Source organism: Astyanax mexicanus, chromosome 18 (assembly GCF_023375975.1).
Source record: "Astyanax mexicanus isolate ESR-SI-001 chromosome 18, AstMex3_surface, whole genome shotgun sequence".
Taxonomy (NCBI): domain Eukaryota; kingdom Metazoa; phylum Chordata; class Actinopteri; order Characiformes; family Acestrorhamphidae; genus Astyanax; species Astyanax mexicanus.
This window is the reverse complement of record NC_064425.1, coordinates 37,595,735-37,614,275: the sequence shown is the minus strand read 5'-3', so window position 1 is coordinate 37,614,275 and position 18,541 is coordinate 37,595,735. Positions and strand designations below refer to the sequence as shown.

The 18,541-nt window shown below is 39.3% G+C and overlaps 1 protein-coding gene and 10 non-coding genes across 13 annotated transcripts in view; all 11 read left to right on the top strand.

Moving 5' to 3' along the window:
* wdfy1 (WD repeat and FYVE domain containing 1) overlaps window positions 1-18,541 on the top strand; it is a 1,176,431-nt gene that overhangs the window by 735,934 nt on the left and 421,956 nt on the right. The gene's annotated exons all lie outside the window — the stretch shown is intronic.
* Window positions 76-216, top strand: LOC125783609 (U4 spliceosomal RNA). Its single transcript, XR_007426332.1, has one exon. It is a non-coding gene; the product is annotated as a U4 spliceosomal RNA (small nuclear RNA).
* LOC125783608 (U4 spliceosomal RNA) lies at window positions 1,532-1,672 on the top strand. The gene has a single exon (XR_007426331.1). It is a non-coding gene; the product is annotated as a U4 spliceosomal RNA (small nuclear RNA).
* Window positions 2,989-3,129, top strand: LOC125783607 (U4 spliceosomal RNA). Its single transcript, XR_007426330.1, has one exon. It is a non-coding gene; the product is annotated as a U4 spliceosomal RNA (small nuclear RNA).
* LOC125783606 (U4 spliceosomal RNA) lies at window positions 4,446-4,586 on the top strand. Its single transcript, XR_007426329.1, has one exon. It is a non-coding gene; the product is annotated as a U4 spliceosomal RNA (small nuclear RNA).
* Window positions 5,903-6,043, top strand: LOC125783605 (U4 spliceosomal RNA). Its single transcript, XR_007426328.1, has one exon. It is a non-coding gene; the product is annotated as a U4 spliceosomal RNA (small nuclear RNA).
* On the top strand, window positions 7,361-7,501 carry LOC125783604 (U4 spliceosomal RNA). Its single transcript, XR_007426327.1, has one exon. It is a non-coding gene; the product is annotated as a U4 spliceosomal RNA (small nuclear RNA).
* LOC125783603 (U4 spliceosomal RNA) lies at window positions 8,819-8,959 on the top strand. Its single transcript, XR_007426326.1, has one exon. It is a non-coding gene; the product is annotated as a U4 spliceosomal RNA (small nuclear RNA).
* On the top strand, window positions 10,276-10,416 carry LOC125783602 (U4 spliceosomal RNA). Its single transcript, XR_007426325.1, has one exon. It is a non-coding gene; the product is annotated as a U4 spliceosomal RNA (small nuclear RNA).
* LOC125783601 (U4 spliceosomal RNA) lies at window positions 11,733-11,873 on the top strand. Its single transcript, XR_007426324.1, has one exon. It is a non-coding gene; the product is annotated as a U4 spliceosomal RNA (small nuclear RNA).
* Window positions 13,181-13,321, top strand: LOC125783599 (U4 spliceosomal RNA). The gene has a single exon (XR_007426322.1). It is a non-coding gene; the product is annotated as a U4 spliceosomal RNA (small nuclear RNA).

Below are 18,541 nucleotides of genomic sequence, written 5' to 3'. Positions count from 1 at the left end.
CATTGACGCACTCGCAACCGTGAATGATATTCACAGTTAATCAGAGGCACATATCTAGCTCTGAGCTACGTGGGCATTCTTTCGCAGAGGCGATATCGTAGCCTATGAGGTTTATCCGAGGCGTGATTATTGCTGGTTGAAAACTTTACCCAATACCCCGCCAGGATGACTTGAAATACAGTCAGCCATGGCAATTTTTGATAGTCTCTATCGAGACTGACTTGATTGTGAATAATATAAGATTCATTGTTTTCTTGGTTTTACTTTATTTGTTCGTTTCGTCTTAGTGTTTGTTGAGTTTGATACGTGTGGACAGGCTTGCGGCATATTGCTTTTCAGTTGTGAGTTTCTGTCAGCAGTTGTTACAGGATGCTCTCGCGCTGGCTAAAGCGCGCAGAAGCTTAATTAAAAAAAAACGAAGTCACAAAACGTTAATATACTTAAAAAAAAATAACAAAGTGACCTGTTAACAAACAAATATAATTTGAGATTGCCGTTGAACACTTTTAGTGGAGTTTTAAGGCAAATTCAGTTAACTTTCGAAAGGTATGGTATTACATTACTATTATTTACAGCTGCTACAAACTTTCATTGTTCACAATTTTTGGATGTTTTTGTTTATTTTGTGGAGCTGAAAAACGAAGGTCCACAGCCAAAGTAAAAATTAATTTCCAAAAATGATCTAATTTTGCACGGAGCTATTAATTAGTCTACATGCAGGTAGTACTACTACGGCTTGCCAATAAGCAGTGGGCTACTACACGTTCTTTTACACTAGTAGGATGTAATCCAGCGTATCAGATTTAACGTTACAGCGATCAAATGGCAACCATGAAGGACATTCTCAGTGAAGTCACTTTTCATATCTATTTTAGAGACGGCTGCTCATATGAATTTGCGGGCAATTTCGTAGCTTATGAAATCAATCTAAGCTCTTGGCTTGCACGTTTTTCCCAATACTCTGGGAAGACGGCTTGAAATTACTTCACCCATGAAGTTGTCTAAAATACGTAACGACGCTGAGCACAACCTGTCATGAAAGTTCAGTAATCGTATTGGGTTCTTTGTTTCTTTTTATCAAAGTCTGAAAAGTTTTTGTCACTCTGGTTGTGGGCGGAGTAAGCGCGTGCTGTTTTTGTTCAAGGTTTTAATTACAGCCTTATCCAGTTGGTAAGAAAATAGATCCCTGGTTTAAGGTTACTTTATTCATGGCACATTTGCGAGCAGGTCCTTGGTTTGAGTCGTCACGACTGACGCAATGCATCCTGCTCTTATTGTAATCCCGCCCTTTACGATAGTACAATAGTACCCATTACGTTTGTTCTTATGTATTTACGTTAGATAACGGGGTATGTAAAGTGTACAGTGTTTGTTTGATTGTGCTGAGGTGCTGCTATGTTCTTAGAACGTTCGGTGGACTAGTATGTTGGTGTTTTGCCACTCAGAGGGTGTGTAACATTGACGCACTCGCAACCGTGAATGATATTCACAGTTAATCAGAGGCACATATCTAGCTCTGAGCTACGTGGGCATTCTTTCGCAGAGGCGATATCGTAGCCTATGAGGTTTATCCGAGGCGTGATTATTGCTGGTTGAAAACTTTACCCAATACCCCGCCAGGATGACTTGAAATACAGTCAGCCATGGCAATTTTTGATAGTCTCTATCGAGACTGACTTGATTGTGAATAATATAAGATTCATTGTTTTCTTGGTTTTACTTTATTTGTTCGTTTCGTCTTAGTGTTTGTTGAGTTTGATACGTGTGGACAGGCTTGCGGCATATTGCTTTTCAGTTGTGAGTTTCTGTCAGCAGTTGTTACAGGATGCTCTCGCGCTGGCTAAAGCGCGCAGAAGCTTAATTAAAAAAAAACGAAGTCACAAAACGTTAATATACTTAAAAAAAAATAACAAAGTGACCTGTTAACAAACAAATATAATTTGAGATGGCCGTTGAACACTTTTAGTGGAGTTTTAAGGCAAATTCAGTTAACTTTCGAAAGGTATGGTATTACATTACTATTATTTACAGCTGCTACAAACTTTCATTGTTCACAATTTTTGGATGTTTTTGTTTATTTTGTGGAGCTGAAAAACGAAGGTCCACAGCCAAAGTAAAAATTAATTTCCAAAAATGATCTAATTTTGCACGGAGCTATTAATTAGTCTACATGCAGGTAGTACTACTACGGCTTGCCAATAAGCAGTGGGCTACTACACGTTCTTTTACACTAGTAGGATGTAATCCAGCGTATCAGATTTAACGTTACAGCGATCAAATGGCAACCATGAAGGACATTCTCAGTGAAGTCACTTTTCATATCTATTTTAGAGACGGCTGCTCATATGAATTTGCGGGCAATTTCGTAGCTTATGAAATCAATCTAAGCTCTTGGCTTGCACGTTTTTCCCAATACTCTGGGAAGACGGCTTGAAATTACTTCACCCATGAAGTTGTCTAAAATACGTAACGACGCTGAGCACAACCTGTCATGAAAGTTCAGTAATCGTATTGGGTTCTTTGTTTCTTTTTATCAAAGTCTGAAAAGTTTTTGTCACTCTGGTTGTGGGCGGAGTAAGCGCGTGCTGTTTTTGTTCAAGGTTTTAATTACAGCCTTATCCAGTTTTTTAAGAAAATAGATCCCTGGTTTAAGGTTACTTTATTCATGGCACATTTGCGAGCAGGTCCTTGGTTTGAGTCGTCACGACTGACGCAATGCATCCTGCTCTTATTGTAACCCCGCCCTTTACGATAGTACAATAGTACCCATTACGTTTGTTCTTATGTATTTACGTTAGATAACGGGGTATGTAAAGTGTACAGTGTTTGTTTGATTGTGCTGAGGTGCTGCTATGTTCTTAGAACGTTCGGTGGACTAGTATGTTGGTGTTTTGCCACTCAGAGGGTGTGTAACATTGACGCACTCGCAACCGTGAATGATATTCACAGTTAATCAGAGGCACATATCTAGCTCTGAGCTACGTGGGCATTCTTTCGCAGAGGCGATATCGTAGCCTATGAGGTTTATCCGAGGCGTGATTATTGCTGGTTGAAAACTTTACCCAATACCCCGCCAGGATGACTTGAAATACAGTCAGCCATGGCAATTTTTGATAGTCTCTATCGAGACTGACTTGATTGTGAATAATATAAGATTCATTGTTTTCTTGGTTTTACTTTATTTGTTCGTTTCGTCTTAGTGTTTGTTGAGTTTGATACGTGTGGACAGGCTTGCGGCATATTGCTTTTCAGTTGTGAGTTTCTGTCAGCAGTTGTTACAGGATGCTCTCGCGCTGGCTAAAGCGCGCAGAAGCTTAATTAAACAAAAACGAAGGCACAAAACGTTAATACTACTTAAAAAAAAATAACAAAGTGACCTGTTAACAAACAAATATAATTTGAGATGGCCTTTGAACACTTTTAGTGGAGTTTTAAGGCGAATTCAGTTAACTTTCGAAAGGTATGGTATTACATTACTATTATTTACAGCTGCTACAAACTTTCATTGTTAACATTTTTTGGTTGTTTTTGGTTATTTTGTGTAGCTGAAAAACGAAGGTCCACAGCCTAAGTAAAAATTAATTTCCAAAAATGATCTAATTTTGCACGGAGCTATTAATTAGTCTACATGCAGGTAGTACTACTACGGCATGCCAATAAGCAGTGGGCTACTACACGTTCTTTTACACTAGTAGGATGTAATCCAGCGTATCAGATTTAATGTTACCGCGATCAAATGGCAACCATGAAGGACATTCTCAGTGAAGTCACTTTTCATATCTATTTTAGAGACGGCTGCTCATATGAATTTGCGGGCAATTTCGTAGCTTATGAAATCAATCTAAGCTCTTGGCTTGCACGTTTTTCCCAATACTCTGGGAAGACGGCTTGAAATTACTTCACCCATGAAGTTGTCTAAAATACGTAACGACGCTGAGCACAACCTGTCATGAAAGTTCAGTAATCGTATTGGGTTCTTTGTTTCTTTTTATCAAAGTCTGAAAAGTTTTTGTCACTCTGGTTGTGGGCGGAGTAAGCGCGTGCTGTTTTTGTTCAAGGTTTTAATTACAGCCTTATCCAGTTGGTAAGAAAATAGATCCCTGGTTTAAGGTTACTTTATTCATGGCACATTTGCGAGCAGGTCCTTGGTTTGAGTCGTCACGACTGACGCAATGCATCCTGCTCTTATTGTAACCCCGCCCTTTACGATAGTACAATAGTACCCATTACGTTTGTTCTTATGTATTTACGTTAGATAACGGGGTATGTAAAGTGTACAGTGTTTGTTTGATTGTGCTGAGGTGCTGCTATGTTCTTAGAACGTTCGGTGGACTAGTATGTTGGTGTTTTGCCACTCAGAGGGTGTGTAACATTGACGCACTCGCAACCGTGAATGATATTCACAGTTAATCAGAGGCACATATCTAGCTCTGAGCTACGTGGGCATTCTTTCGCAGAGGCGATATCGTAGCCTATGAGGTTTATCCGAGGCGTGATTATTGCTGGTTGAAAACTTTACCCAATACCCCGCCAGGATGACTTGAAATACAGTCAGCCATGGCAATTTTTGATAGTCTCTATCGAGACTGACTTGATTGTGAATAATATAAGATTCATTGTTTTCTTGGTTTTACTTTATTTGTTCGTTTCGTCTTAGTGTTTGTTGAGTTTGATACGTGTGGACAGGCTTGCGGCATATTGCTTTTCAGTTGTGAGTTTCTGTCAGCAGTTGTTACAGGATGCTCTCGCGCTGGCTAAAGCGCGCAGAAGCTTAATTAAAAAAAAACGAAGTCACAAAACGTTAATATACTTAAAAAAAAAATAACAAAGTGACCTGTTAACAAACAAATATAATTTGAGATTGCCGTTGAACACTTTTAGTGGAGTTTTAAGGCAAATTCAGTTAACTTTCGAAAGGTATGGTATTACATTACTATTATTTACAGCTGCTACAAACTTTCATTGTTCACAATTTTTGGATGTTTTTGTTTATTTTGTGGAGCTGAAAAACGAAGGTCCACAGCCAAAGTAAAAATTAATTTCCAAAAATGATCTAATTTTGCACGGAGCTATTAATTAGTCTACATGCAGGTAGTACTACTACGGCTTGCCAATAAGCAGTGGGCTACTACACGTTCTTTTACACTAGTAGGATGTAATCCAGCGTATCAGATTTAACGTTACAGCGATCAAATGGCAACCATGAAGGACATTCTCAGTGAAGTCACTTTTCATATCTATTTTAGAGACGGCTGCTCATATGAATTTGCGGGCAATTTCGTAGCTTATGAAATCAATCTAAGCTCTTGGCTTGCACGTTTTTCCCAATACTCTGGGAAGACGGCTTGAAATTACTTCACCCATGAAGTTGTCTAAAATACGTAACGACGCTGAGCACAACCTGTCATGAAAGTTCAGTAATCGTATTGGGTTCTTTGTTTCTTTTTATCAAAGTCTGAAAAGTTTTTGTCACTCTGGTTGTGGGCGGAGTAAGCGCGTGCTGTTTTTGTTCAAGGTTTTAATTACAGCCTTATCCAGTTGGTAAGAAAATAGATCCCTGGTTTAAGGTTACTTTATTCATGGCACATTTGCGAGCAGGTCCTTGGTTTGAGTCGTCACGACTGACGCAATGCATCCTGCTCTTATTGTAACCCCGCCCTTTACGATAGTACAATAGTACCCATTACGTTTGTTCTTATGTATTTACGTTAGATAACGGGGTATGTAAAGTGTACAGTGTTTGTTTGATTGTGCTGAGGTGCTGCTATGTTCTTAGAACGTTCGGTGGACTAGTATGTTGGTGTTTTGCCACTCAGAGGGTGTGTAACATTGACGCACTCGCAACCGTGAATGATATTCACAGTTAATCAGAGGCACATATCTAGCTCTGAGCTACGTGGGCATTCTTTCGCAGAGGCGATATCGTAGCCTATGAGGTTTATCCGAGGCGTGATTATTGCTGGTTGAAAACTTTACCCAATACCCCGCCAGGATGACTTGAAATACAGTCAGCCATGGCAATTTTTGATAGTCTCTATCGAGACTGACTTGATTGTGAATAATGTAAGATTCATTGTTTTCTTGGTTTTACTTTATTTGTTCGTTTCGTCTTAGTGTTTGTTGAGTTTGATACGTGTGGACAGGCTTGCGGCATATTGCTTTTCAGTTGTGAGTTTCTGTCAGCAGTTGTTACAGGATGCTCTCGCGCTGGCTAAAGCGCGCAGAAGCTTAATTAAAAAAAAACGAAGTCACAAAACGTTAATATACTTAAAAAAAAAAATAACAAAGTGACCTGTTAACAAACAAATATAATTTGAGATGGCCGTTGAACACTTTTAGTGGAGTTTTAAGGCAAATTCAGTTAACTTTCGAAAGGTATGGTATTACATTACTATTATTTACAGCTGCTACAAACTTTCATTGTTCACAATTTTTGGTTGTTTTTGGTTATTTTGTGGAGCTGAAAAACGAAGGTCCACAGCCAAAGTAAAAATTAATTTCCAAAAATGATCTAATTTTGCACGGAGCTATTAATTAGTCTACATGCAGGTAGTACTACTACGGCTTGCCAATAAGCAGTGGGCTACTACACGTTCTTTTACACTAGTAGGATGTAATCCAGCGTATCAGATTTAACGTTACAGCGATCAAATGGCAACCATGAAGGACATTCTCAGTGAAGTCACTTTTCATATCTATTTTAGAGACGGCTGCTCATATGAATTTGCGGGCAATTTCGTAGCTTATGAAATCAATCTAAGCTCTTGGCTTGCACGTTTTTCCCAATACTCTGGGAAGACGGCTTGAAATTACTTCACCCATGAAGTTGTCTAAAATACGTAACGACGCTGAGCACAACCTGTCATGAAAGTTCAGTAATCGTATTGGGTTCTTTGTTTCTTTTTATCAAAGTCTGAAAAGTTTTTGTCACTCTGGTTGTGGGCGGAGTAAGCGCGTGCTGTTTTTGTTCAAGGTTTTAATTACAGCCTTATCCAGTTGGTAAGAAAATAGATCCCTGGTTTAAGGTTACTTTATTCATGGCACATTTGCGAGCAGGTCCTTGGTTTGAGTCGTCACGACTGACGCAATGCATCCTGCTCTTATTGTAACCCCGCCCTTTACGATAGTACAATAGTACCCATTACGTTTGTTCTTATGTATTTACGTTAGATAACGGGGTATGTAAAGTGTACAGTGTTTGTTTGATTGTGCTGAGGTGCTGCTATGTTCTTAGAACGTTCGGTGGACTAGTATGTTGGTGTTTTGCCACTCAGAGGGTGTGTAACATTGACGCACTCGCAACCGTGAATGATATTCACAGTTAATCAGAGGCACATATCTAGCTCTGAGCTACGTGGGCATTCTTTCGCAGAGGCGATATCGTAGCCTATGAGGTTTATCCGAGGCGTGATTATTGCTGGTTGAAAACTTTACCCAATACCCCGCCAGGATGACTTGAAATACAGTCAGCCATGGCAATTTTTGATAGTCTCTATCGAGACTGACTTGATTGTGAATAATATAAGATTCATTGTTTTCTTGGTTTTACTTTATTTGTTCGTTTCGTCTTAGTGTTTGTTGAGTTTGATACGTGTGGACAGGCTTGCGGCATATTGCTTTTCAGTTGTGAGTTTCTGTCAGCAGTTGTTACAGGATGCTCTCGCGCTGGCTAAAGCGCGCAGAAGCTTAATTAAAAAAAAAACGAAGTCACAAAACGTTAATATACTTAAAAAAAAAATAACAAAGTGACCTGTTAACAAACAAATATAATTTGAGATGGCCGTTGAACACTTTTAGTGGAGTTTTAAGGCAAATTCAGTTAACTTTCGAAAGGTATGGTATTACATTACTATTATTTACAGCTGCTACAAACTTTCATTGTTCACATTTTTTGGTTGTTTTTGGTTATTTTGTGGAGCTGAAAAACGAAGGTCCACAGCCTAAGTAAAAATTAATTTCCAAAAATGATCTAATTTTGCACGGAGCTATTAATTAGTCTACATGCAGGTAGTACTACTACGGCATGCCAATAAGCAGTGGGCTACTACACGTTCTTTTACACTAGTAGGATGTAATCCAGCGTATCAGATTTAATGTTACCGCGATCAAATGGCAACCATGAAGGACATTCTCAGTGAAGTCACTTTTCATATCTATTTTAGAGACGGCTGCTCATATGAATTTGCGGGCAATTTCGTAGCTTATGAAATCAATCTAAGCTCTTGGCTTGCACGTTTTTCCCAATACTCTGGGAAGACGGCTTGAAATTACTTCACCCATGAAGTTGTCTAAAATACATAACGACGCTGAGCACAACCTGTCATGAAAGTTCAGTAATCGTATTGGGTTCTTTGTTTCTTTTTATCAAAGTCTGAAAAGTTTTTGTCACTCTGGTTGTGGGCGGAGTAAGCGCGTGCTGTTTTTGTTCAAGGTTTTAATTACAGCCTTATCCAGTTGGTAAGAAAATAGATCCCTGGTTTAAGGTTACTTTATTCATGGCACATTTGCGAGCAGGTCCTTGGTTTGAGTCGTCACGACTGACGCAATGCATCCTGCTCTTATTGTAACCCCGCCCTTTACGATAGTACAATAGTACCCATTACGTTTGTTCTTATGTATTTACGTTAGATAACGGGGTATGTAAAGTGTACAGTGTTTGTTTGATTGTGCTGAGGTGCTGCTATGTTCTTAGAACGTTCGGTGGACTAGTATGTTGGTGTTTTGCCACTCAGAGGGTGTGTAACATTGACGCACTCGCAACCGTGAATGATATTCACAGTTAATCAGAGGCACATATCTAGCTCTGAGCTACGTGGGCATTCTTTCGCAGAGGCGATATCGTAGCCTATGAGGTTTATCCGAGGCGTGATTATTGCTGGTTGAAAACTTTACCCAATACCCCGCCAGGATGACTTGAAATACAGTCAGCCATGGCAATTTTTGATAGTCTCTATCGAGACTGACTTGATTGTGAATAATATAAGATTCATTGTTTTCTTGGTTTTACTTTATTTGTTCGTTTCGTCTTAGTGTTTGTTGAGTTTGATACGTGTGGACAGGCTTGCGGCATATTGCTTTTCAGTTGTGAGTTTCTGTCAGCAGTTGTTACAGGTTGCTCTCGCGCTGGCTAAAGCGCGCAGAAGCTTAATTAAAAAAAAACGAAGTCACAAAACGTTAATATACTTAAAAAAAAAATAACAAAGTGACCTGTTAACAAACAAATATAATTTGAGATGGCCGTTGAACACTTTTAGTGGAGTTTTAAGGCAAATTCAGTTAACTTTCGAAAGGTATGGTATTACATTACTATTATTTACAGCTGCTACAAACTTTCATTGTTCACAATTTTTGGTTGTTTTTGGTTATTTTGTGGAGCTGAAAAACGAAGGTCCACAGCCAAAGTAAAAATTAATTTCCAAAAATGATCTAATTTTGCACGGAGCTATTAATTAGTCTACATGCAGGTAGTACTACTACGGCTTGCCAATAAGCAGTGGGCTACTACACGTTCTTTTACACTAGTAGGATGTAATCCAGCGTATCAGATTTAACGTTACAGCGATCAAATGGCAACCATGAAGGACATTCTCAGTGAAGTCACTTTTCATATCTATTTTAGAGACGGCTGCTCATATGAATTTGCGGGCAATTTCGTAGCTTATGAAATCAATCTAAGCTCTTGGCTTGCACGTTTTTCCCAATACTCTGGGAAGACGGCTTGAAATTACTTCACCCATGAAGTTGTCTAAAATACGTAACGACGCTGAGCACAACCTGTCATGAAAGTTCAGTAATCGTATTGGGTTCTTTGTTTCTTTTTATCAAAGTCTGAAAAGTTTTTGTCACTCTGGTTGTGGGCGGAGTAAGCGCGTGCTGTTTTTGTTCAAGGTTTTAATTACAGCCTTATCCAGTTGGTAAGAAAATAGATCCCTGGTTTAAGGTTACTTTATTCATGGCACATTTGCGAGCAGGTCCTTGGTTTGAGTCGTCACGACTGACGCAATGCATCCTGCTCTTATTGTAACCCCGCCCTTTACGATAGTACAATAGTACCCATTACGTTTGTTCTTATGTATTTACGTTAGATAACGGGGTATGTAAAGTGTACAGTGTTTGTTTGATTGTGCTGAGGTGCTGCTATGTTCTTAGAACGTTCGGTGGACTAGTATGTTGGTGTTTTGCCACTCAGAGGGTGTGTAACATTGACGCACTCGCAACCGTGAATGATATTCACAGTTAATCAGAGGCACATATCTAGCTCTGAGCTACGTGGGCATTCTTTCGCAGAGGCGATATCGTAGCCTATGAGGTTTATCCGAGGCGTGATTATTGCTGGTTGAAAACTTTACCCAATACCCCGCCAGGATGACTTGAAATACAGTCAGCCATGGCAATTTTTGATAGTCTCTATCGAGACTGACTTGATTGTGAATAATATAAGATTCATTGTTTTCTTGGTTTTACTTTATTTGTTCGTTTCGTCTTAGTGTTTGTTGAGTTTGATACGTGTGGACAGGCTTGCGGCATATTGCTTTTCAGTTGTGAGTTTCTGTCAGCAGTTGTTACAGGTTGCTCTCGCGCTGGCTAAAGCGCGCAGAAGCTTAATTAAAAAAAAACGAAGTCACAAAACGTTAATATACTTAAAAAAAAAATAACAAAGTGACCTGTTAACAAACAAATATAATTTGAGATGGCCGTTGAACACTTTTAGTGGAGTTTTAAGGCAAATTCAGTTAACTTTCGAAAGGTATGGTATTACATTACTATTATTTACAGCTGCTACAAACTTTCATTGTTCACAATTTTTGGTTGTTTTTGGTTATTTTGTGGAGCTGAAAAACGAAGGTCCACAGCCAAAGTAAAAATTAATTTCCAAAAATGATCTAATTTTGCACGGAGCTATTAATTAGTCTACATGCAGGTAGTACTACTACGGCTTGCCAATAAGCAGTGGGCTACTACACGTTCTTTTACACTAGTAGGATGTAATCCAGCGTATCAGATTTAACGTTACAGCGATCAAATGGCAACCATGAAGGACATTCTCAGTGAAGTCACTTTTCATATCTATTTTAGAGACGGCTGCTCATATGAATTTGCGGGCAATTTCGTAGCTTATGAAATCAATCTAAGCTCTTGGCTTGCACGTTTTTCCCAATACTCTGGGAAGACGGCTTGAAATTACTTCACCCATGAAGTTGTCTAAAATACGTAACGACGCTGAGCACAACCTGTCATGAAAGTTCAGTAATCGTATTGGGTTCTTTGTTTCTTTTTATCAAAGTCTGAAAAGTTTTTGTCACTCTGGTTGTGGGCGGAGTAAGCGCGTGCTGTTTTTGTTCAAGGTTTTAATTACAGCCTTATCCAGTTGGTAAGAAAATAGATCCCTGGTTTAAGGTTACTTTATTCATGGCACATTTGCGAGCAGGTCCTTGGTTTGAGTCGTCACGACTGACGCAATGCATCCTGCTCTTATTGTAACCCCGCCCTTTACGATAGTACAATAGTACCCATTACGTTTGTTCTTATGTATTTACGTTAGATAACGGGGTATGTAAAGTGTACAGTGTTTGTTTGATTGTGCTGAGGTGCTGCTATGTTCTTAGAACGTTCGGTGGACTAGTATGTTGGTGTTTTGCCACTCAGAGGGTGTGTAACATTGACGCACTCGCAACCGTGAATGATATTCACACTTAATCAGAGGCACATATCTAGCTCTGAGCTACGTGGGCATTCTTTCGCAGAGGCGATATCGTAGCCTATGAGGTTTATCCGAGGCGTGATTATTGCTGGTTGAAAACTTTACCCAATACCCCGCCAGGATGACTTGAAATACAGTCAGCCATGGCAATTTTTGATAGTCTCTATCGAGACTGACTTGATTGTGAATAATATAAGATTCATTGTTTTCTTGGTTTTACTTTATTTGTTCGTTTCGTCTTAGTGTTTGTTGAGTTTGATACGTGTGGACAGGCTTGCGGCATATTGCTTTTCAGTTGTGAGTTTCTGTCAGCAGTTGTTACAGGATGCTCTCGCGCTGGCTAAAGCGCGCAGAAGCTTAATTAAAAAAAAACGAAGTCACAAAACGTTAATATACTTAAAAAAAAAATAACAAAGTGACCTGTTAACAAACAAATATAATTTGAGATGGCCGTTGAACACTTTTAGTGGAGTTTTAAGGCAAATTCAGTTAACTTTCGAAAGGTATGGTATTACATTACTATTATTTACAGCTGCTACAAACTTTCATTGTTCACAATTTTTGGTTGTTTTTGGTTATTTTGTGGAGCTGAAAAACGAAGGTCCACAGCCAAAGTAAAAATTAATTTCCAAAAATGATCTAATTTTGCACGGAGCTATTAATTAGTCTACATGCAGGTACTACGGCTTGCCAATAAGCAGTGGGCTACTACACGTTCTTTTACACTAGTAGGATGTAATCCAGCGTATCAGATTTAACGTTACAGCGATCAAATGGCAACCAAGGACATTCTCAGTGAAGTCACTTTTCATATCTATTTTAGAGACGGCTGCTCATATGAATTTGCGGGCAATTTCGTAGCTTATGAAATCAATCTAAGCTCTTGGCTTGCACGTTTTTCCCAATACTCTGGGAAGACGGCTTGAAATTACTTCACCCATGAAGTTGTCTAAAATACGTAACGACGCTGAGCACAACCTGTCATGAAAGTTCAGTAATCGTATTGGGTTCTTTGTTTCTTTTTATCAAAGTCTGAAAAGTTTTTGTCACTCTGGTTGTGGGCGGAGTAAGCGCGTGCTGTTTTTGTTCAAGGTTTTAATTACAGCCTTATCCAGTTGGTAAGAAAATAGATCCCTGGTTTAAGGTTACTTTATTCATGGCACATTTGCGAGCAGGTCCTTGGTTTGAGTCGTCACGACTGACGCAATGCATCCTGCTCTTATTGTAACCCCGCCCTTTACGATAGTACAATAGTACCCATTACGTTTGTTCTTATGTATTTACGTTAGATAACGGGGTATGTAAAGTGTACAGTGTTTGTTTGATTGTGCTGAGGTGCTGCTATGTTCTTAGAACGTTCGGTGGACTAGTATGTTGGTGTTTTGCCACTCAGAGGGTGTGTAACATTGACGCACTCGCAACCGTGAATGATATTCACAGTTAATCAGAGGCACATATCTAGCTCTGAGCTACGTGGGCATTCTTTCGCAGAGGCGATATCGTAGCCTATGAGGTTTATCCGAGGCGTGATTATTGCTGGTTGAAAACTTTACCCAATACCCCGCCAGGATGACTTGAAATACAGTCAGCCATGGCAATTTTTGATAGTCTCTATCGAGACTGACTTGATTGTGAATAATATAAGATTCATTGCTTTCTTGGTTTTACTTTATTTGTTCGTTTCGTCTTAGTGTTTGTTGAGTTTGATACGTGTGGACACGCTTGCGGCATATTGCTTTTCAGTTGTGAGATTCCGTCAGCAGTTAGGATGCTCTCGCGCTGGCTAAAGCGTGCAAAAGCTTAATGAAAAAATAACAAAGGTACCTGTTAACAAACAAATATAATTTGAGATGGCCGTTGAACACTTTTAGTGGAGTTATAAGGCGAATTCGGTTAACTTTCGAAAGGTATGGTATTACATTACTATTATTTACAGCTGCTACAAACTTTCAGTGTTCACATTTTTTGGTTGTTTTTGGTTATTTTGTGGAGCTTAAAAACAAAGGTCCACAGCCTAAGTAAAAATTAATTTCCAAAAATGATCTAATTTTGCACGGAGCTATTAATTAGTCTACATGCAGGTAGTACTACTACGGCTTGCCAATAAGCAGTGGGCTACTACACGTTCTTTTACACTAGTATGATGTAATCCAGCAAATCAGATTTAATGTTACCGCGATCAAATTTCTACCATGAAGGACATTCTCAGTGAAGTCACTTTTCATATCTATTTCAGAGTCCACTGCTCATATGAATTTGCGGGCAATTTCGTAGTTTATGAAGTCAATCTAAGCTCTTGGCTTGCACGTTTTGCATGCTTTTCCCAATATTCTGCGAAGATGGCTTAAAATGATTTCATCCATGGAATTGTCTATAGTCCCCAACGACGCTGAGCAGAACCTGTCATAAAAATTCAGTTGTCATAGCGGGTTCTTTATTTCTTTTCATCAAAGTCTGAGAAGTATTTGTTACTCTGGTTTTGGGCGGTGCAAGAACGTGCTTTTTAAGTTCAAGGTTTTAATTACAGCCTGCATTTTATCCAGTTGGTATCAAAATAGATCCCTGGTGCAAGGTTACTTTTATTGGATTTTAATATGTGTCTACTATTCATGGTACGTTTGCGAACAGGTCCTTGGTTTGAGTCTTCACGACTGACGCAAGACTCACATATCTAGTTCTGAGCAACCTGGGCATTCCGTGCCAGCTGTCCAGAAAAAAAACGTGTGAAAGTGTTTAATTGTGTTGTTTTAATAGTTATTCTCCAACTTAAACTACAAGTTGAGTTGAGGGGAACTCTTTGGCCAAGATGTTGAGAAGCGTGACTGAACTCTCTAATGGGCATGTCCCCCAATCCTAGTCTATAGGTGTGTAGTCTTTCCCTACCAGGGCTACCTTCCATGGGGTATTACGTTACAGTGTATATAATCAATGCTTGCTTAGCGAACGTGTAGGTCATAAACAGGGCCATGCAGAGACCTTTGGCATGGCAGGTGCTTGAAACGGCTTCATGATTGGCGTTGAGAGGTTTTACATTCGCACAGCGTTCTGTCCCCTGGCTTCCAATAATACTGTGTTTTTTATTGTAAGAAAGAGGGGTAAAATTCATAGTTTCCAGGCCAAAACGGGAATGATTTTCAAACATACACTTACAAAAAAGGGCATTTTGGGCAGTAAGAGTCAAACGGTTTATTTATACTTTATTGATTTTTCAAATAATCTTACATTACATCAAATAATGTCAATATCAATATCAAAGTGTACAATCATATTACAATTTTTTAAAGAACAATAAAATTCAGAAAATGCGCATTTGTCTCCTTTTTGCTGATAAGTGTCCAATGTTCTTTTTCTTTTGAGTTCCGTTATGACTTGTTAAAAATATTTTCACTAGTAATGTCTTAATTTTTTAGAATATTTTGCATCCCTTTCCATAGTTTATATTTTACAATAGAAATAATCAACCAGACAGTTTCTCTTTGGGATAGGGTGAGGCTTTCTTTAAAAATGCCATATTTTATTGCTCTTAGGTCATGTGATTTTTATTTTATTATTTATTTGCTGTAATTTAATCCGTACTTCTTGTGATCTATTACAGAAGAACAGGAAGTGATCTAAAGTTTCTGTTCTGAGTCCAAACGGGTTCTGTAAGCATCAAACAGGCAGGTGCTCCAGATGTTGACTAGGCAAACCCCATGGAAAATAGCCCTGGATTAGGGGACACGCCCATTAGAGAGTTCAATCACGCTCCTCAACACCTTGGAACTCTGAAATACTACATGGCCAACGAGTTCCCCTCATCTCAACTTGTAGTTTAAGTTGGAAAATTAACTCACATTTTTGTTTAACTCCAGGTTTTCGAACTCCAGAAATTTGCTGTGCAGCTGGCATAGGTTTCAGCCTCTCCAACCATAATTCCATAATTTTTCACCCAGCACGTAGTAAAAATGTAACCAGAAACATTTAATATATCACCTTCAAAATGTTGCTGCCCTCTAAAAAGTTAAAACACTTTTAATTGGAACAAACTGAAATCTTCTTAAACAAAATGTTCCCAGTGAAATGCCAGCTGACTCTTTTATGTTTTTGAAGTCTGAAGTTTTAACAGATTTTTTGAAAAAATGTTTCCCTTCAAATCTCATGCACTACATATGAATAAGTGGTCAATTTCTCTTAATACATTTTTAAAAGTAAATCATTAGATGATTCTTTGGAATAAGGTTTTGTTCTGGATACAGATATTTATGATGGTCAGATACTAAATGGTTTACATAGTTGAAAATACAAGGCTCACAATCTGAATGAAATGGAGAATCAAAATCCTATAGCAATAATTTCTGCAACTCTTAATATTAAGGGAGTGTCACACAAAAGACATCGAGTCTGAAAAGTCCAAGATTTTTGTGACCATCATCCATTTTGATCATGCTTTTTTTCTCTCCTTGTATCCATAATTGAAACTTTTAATCCTTTTAGATAAATTGTTTGGAGTTATGAATCTTTTAGCAAGTACTGAAACAGAAGCTTCAACTTGAATTATGCCACTTATTCTAGTAAATAATGCATTATATCTACAGCATAGTTATAAGACACATGAAAAAAATGCAATGAATTGAGCAAACAAGTTATTTTGGCACCATAGGTTAACAGATGGATTTTGTAGAAGGGTATTACAATGTTCTGAATAAAGTTAGTTTGTGCAACAAAAAAACAACACTGTATGATCATATAAGCAGTGTGAACAGGAGGGGGCTCAACACACAGCCCTGTGGGGAGCCAGTGTTGAGGATTGTGGTGGGGGAGGAGATGTTGTGAATCCTCACAGACTGCGGCCTGTTGGTCAGGAAGTCTAGTATTCAGACCTTTCACTGTGGAGCTGTTTGTTCATGTATGATAATACATAGGGGCGTCGTCTGGCCTGGGCTTCCGGGGCTTTAGCCCCAACTAAATTTCCAGCAGCCCCGAATCGTGAATGGAAAATCTATTTACTCTAATCACTGAGCCAGTTCAAGGATAAAGTCCTGGAGAAACAGCCAATCAGCTTGCTGGTTTTGCGGAGCGTGGCGGGCTAGAAGGGATTCATTTTCAAATTGTTTTTATTCAGAAGACTTCGGTCTTCTTAACATTCGCTCACTCACAAGCAAGGGACATCTCATCCAGGATCTCCTCATCGACCGTAAGCTTGACTTTCTCTGTTTAACTGAGACCTGGCAACGACCAAATGACTTTGTACAACTTAATGAATGCATTCCTCCGGGGTTTGTTTACATTTGCCAACCTCGTGACACCGGCCGGAGGGGGGGAGGTCTCGCGATAATTCACTGCGAGAAGTGTAAAGTCTCGCCGGTGTCTGTGCCTACCTTCTCCTCCTTTGAATCAACAGTGTGTCAATTGTCTGGACCTATTCCCACTATCATTACAACTGTCTATCGTCCCCCAAAACAAAACAACCACTTTCTCAATGATTTTGCTGCTCTGCTTACTCATCTCTCCACCCTCTCACCAAATAATATAGTGCTGGGAGATTTCAATATTCATATGGACAATATCAATAACCCTCTTACCAAAGACTTTACATCTTGTCTTGACAGTTTTGGATTCCAGCAGCACACAGATGCTCCCACTCACACTAAAGGTCACATTTTGGACTTGATTTGCTGCTCTGGTGTCTCACCTTCCTACCTTACAACAGATTATCTCCCTATTTCCTGCTCTCATTCTCTATTAATCTCCCTCTCTCCATCTCTAAGCCCCCCGTCTCATTTCTTTCCGTAACATTAAGAACATTAATTTAGATTCTCTTTCCTCATCTATTCACCACCTCACAAACACTCTCAACTCAACTACCCTTGAAGAGCTGATATCACACTATAATACTGGACTCCACCACATACTCAACTCTCTCGCTCCGCTAAAAACCAGGTCTGTTTCCTTTTCTCAGTCTGCCCCCTGGTTCACGCCCGAACTTCGGCTCATGAAAGCCAAAAGACGGCAACTTGAGCGGCTCTGTAAGAAAACTGGTCTAACTATTTACAAGGACATTTACAAAAATCATATGCTACACTATAAGGACTGCATCACCGCATCCAAATCCAACTACTACACTAGTCTAATCTGTTCCAATGAAGGTAACAAGTCACTATTTTCATTATATAAGAATATCACCCAAGCCCCAGACTCTCTGCCATCTCACCTCTGCTCAACTGCTTTCTGTAACTCCCTCATGTCATTTTTCAATGAAAAAATTCTGAACATTCATAAACATCTCACTTCACAACCTACGCTTGGCATATTTCCTGAACTTTCCCCCCCCTGTCCACTCTTTTTCCTCGTTTCAGCTTCCCTCAAATTCGGAAATTTCAGATCTCATCCGTAAATCTAAACCATCCACCTGTCAGCTAGACCCTCTCCCTACAGGCCTGGTCAAAGCCTGCCTCCCTTCCTTGCTCCCTCTAATTTCCGCTATTATCCATTCTTCTCTCTCCACTGGAACTGTTCCTGCGTCATTTAAAACTGCTGCAATAACCCCAATCTTAAAAAAATCTGGTGCTGACCCCACAAATTTTAATAACCTACGGCCAATCTCTAATCTACCCTTTATCTCAAAAATCCTTGAGAAAACAGTAGCAGCTCAACTACATACTTATCTGTCTTGCAACAACCTGTATGAACAGTTTCAATCTGGATTTCGCCCTCTCCACAGTACAGAAACCGCGCTCATAAAAATCACTAATGACCTCCTCATGGCAGCTGATTCTGGTTTACTCTCCATCCTCATCCTTCTTGACCTTAGTGCAGCATTTGACACCATCTGTCACATCACACTCCTCAATAGACTAGTTT